This window comes from Colossoma macropomum, unplaced genomic scaffold (genome assembly GCF_904425465.1).
Source record: "Colossoma macropomum unplaced genomic scaffold, Colossoma_macropomum, whole genome shotgun sequence".
Lineage (NCBI taxonomy): Eukaryota > Metazoa > Chordata > Actinopteri > Characiformes > Serrasalmidae > Colossoma > Colossoma macropomum.
Genome location: NW_023494793.1, coordinates 41,967,842 through 41,971,126, shown reverse-complemented (window position 1 = coordinate 41,971,126; position 3,285 = coordinate 41,967,842).

The window sequence follows — 3,285 nt, the reverse complement described above, 5'->3', positions numbered from 1 at the left end:
GGGAGAGCAGCATCAGTGCCTCAGAGGAGTTACAGAGAGAATCAGAATTAGAATCAATGAAATGACCAATGAAATGTCCACTTACATGTGTGAAGAATTTGTCTCAGTGAAATCGGTGCTTGTGTAATGGACAATACAGAATGCAAATGGGAGGCAGGACAAGGAAAGAGACACAGGAGAGACTGGAGAGGGTGGAGCCAGGGCAAGGAAACTATGACAGAAGTAAACAAGTAAATACAAAACACAGCCATAAAGAGAATCACAAATACTGATTTCAATACAGTATCAACAAACCATAACGTAGTTAATGTAAACCTTAATAATGCCTTCAGAGGGCGCCAGTGAGTAATGTTTGTTTATTTGATGTTCGTTAATAATGCCTTTAGAGGGCAGCAGTGAGTAATGTTTGTTTGTTCGATGTTTGTTAATGACACCTTTAGAGGGCGCCGGTGAGTAATGTTTGTTTATTTGATGTTCGTTAATAATGCCTATAGAGGGCAGCAGTGAGTAACGTTTGTTTGTTTGTTGTTTGTTATTACTGTTTGTTTGATGTTTGTTAATGACACCTTTAGAGGGCAGTGGTGAGTGATGTTTATTTGATGTTTGTTAATGACACCTTTAGAGGGCGGCAGTGAGTAACGTTTGTTTATTTGATGTTTGTTCATAACACCTTTAGAGGGCGGCAGCGAGCTGTTATTTTTTATTTGATGTTTCTTAATGACCTCTTTAGAGGGCGGCAAGCTAATCAGCTAATTTGTCCACTTGTGGCTTGTACTTTAATAGCTGCATACGAGAACATAAAAAGACAATAAATTGTTAATCAACATTATTTATATGGCAGTTAACCGTTAGCTGAAATGTCATGATTGTAGCAGGCAATGCAAACTAAATGTACAGGACAAATTAGGTGGGGTTGTAATAGTGACTCTAGTGATTCTCCACTTGTCTGTGAATTGATCAGTAAATATCTATCAGTTTATTTTAGCCTGGAAATAAATGGGGAAGTTTTTTCTGTCTTGGCTTTTAACAGCCCGTACATCTCATTTAGCTGCTGTAGTCAAATGTTAAGCCGTTAAACGAGGCTTTTATAGCTGACACCACAGCGGTGTGAGGACTCCGTTATTGTTGGCTGAGGTATTTGGGTTATCACTCCGCTCTGTGTGTCAGCAGCGTGACGCTCAGCACTGGCAGAAATAGCGCCAGGAAGATAAGGCCCAACAACAGCTCATACAAACATGCACCATGTTTATGGAAATGTCCAGGCCAGGCTTAATGCTCAATAAATCCCATCAGTGCTTTTGCAGAACACTGATTACACAAAGATTACATTCCTGCCCTTGTATGTAGAAACATACAGTGGCGTCCAAAGGGTTTTTTTCTTTGATCATATATCAAAAACTAAGGTAGAACTGCACTCACTTGGTGCTTATTATTCAATATAACATTGTTTTTTTTACCTGTTTCTGAAATTTTTGGTGAGAAATCTCTGAGAAATCGTTTGTCAGAGCTCGACCACATCAAACATCACTGGGAACATTTGACAAAGGAAAAGAAACTAAACCTATTTTGGATGTAGAGACTCAGAGCTGCTCTAAAGAGCTGAGTTAACTCTTCAAGTTTGCAGAAACTGGTGGAAATGATGGAGTTGAAAAAAGCTGTGATCAAAGCAATCAGTGAACAAACCTGAGACTAATGCTGCGTTTAAATGGTTCTGAAAATATCCAGACTTGTAAACAGAACCGGAACAGCCAGTGAAATCCTATTTCCAAGTGGGACACTTGGTATTCTGGATGATATACCAGATGACCCGACTTGTGAACTATTAGCCTTTATATGAGACCAAAATCCCTTTGCTTTGAGTGACCGTATACCTTCGTTATGTTTATTTTATTAAATCAAATGACTGAGCATTCCAGTTTGTCACTACCGAAACAATCATCACACTACCGAAACTTTACCAACTGTTTCAGTAGTGACTTTTTCAGTAGTGACAATTTTAGCTCATTTTGAGCAGAATTTAGGAATGCTAGCCTGTATATGACCAGCAACTTTGGAACATAAAATCATAATTTTTTTAATTAAAACACCAAAAACTCTTAATTGCATAAAATATGTTGCTTAAAATATGTAAATAGGTAGTGATGATTCTTATTGCTACTGATTTTAAGACTCTGGGAGACATAACCTCTACAGAGACCCTCTAAAAATATGCTGTTTTGTATAAAAATATAAAAATATTTAAGTTCATTCTCAACAGATGATGTGTTAATTTAATTTCTCTTAGAAAATCAACACACTTTTGCGAACCTTTGCATCACTAGACCACCTCCCTTGTTAATACACACTGTGCAGTATATCATAACTGCTGCTGTAATGACTCTCACTGTGGAACGTAAAGACTGTTGCTATTCCTAGTCATGTTTACGCTGATTGTAGTGTAATACCTGCTCTCATGTAAATACAACAAATCCGTCTTATATCGCTGTTGTCGGAAGAAAACCTCCTATCTCCATTTTTGTCGTTTTTCAGTTTTTGGCATAATTTGAAACTACCTCTTACCCTTTACATATCATGTAAATTTCATGATGAATGGACTAAAAGAAATGATGCAAAATGGCTTAGAAAAAATTCTGGTTCCATTGACTTACATTAAAAGTAAAGTAGGTTTTTTCCTTCTCCTGTAAAGTTACCATTTTGGAGATACAAGGTTTTCTTCCAAGAGCAGCGATATGCTATGTAAATATGCAAACAGAAATACTTTAATTCCTTCTCTCTCATACTGTAACACTGCAATCCCCCTTTGCTTAATTAGTAAATGCTTAATTTGAAAGATACACCCACCAAACAGGAAAAGAAGGTCCAAGCCAAGCTAAATACTCAGTAAATCCCAACAGTAAATCAACAAAGCATGTCATTTGACCAGGGGCGCTCAAACATTTGCATAGGACTGTATAACCTTTCATAATGTTCAGTGAATACTAATAAAAATGGTGTGATCTTTCTGAGAATGTGGTTTGGCTGTGTTAGTTTTTTATAACTGATGAAGTAACTTTTCACAGTGGACCCTGTAATTCCCCAACTGGTCTATCATACTGAATAAATAAATAAACGCATAAACAAAAAGTATTTCTGATTCAACTACATTCTGCACGGTTTTGAAGTGTTTGTCTTGTTTGTAATCAGTGAGTAGACTGTCCACTGGTGTCGTTACGCAGGGCTTCAGGACAGGCCTGGAGGAAACTGTCAGGATAAAAGGGGGCGCCATGCGCGAGGCGCGACAGCTGC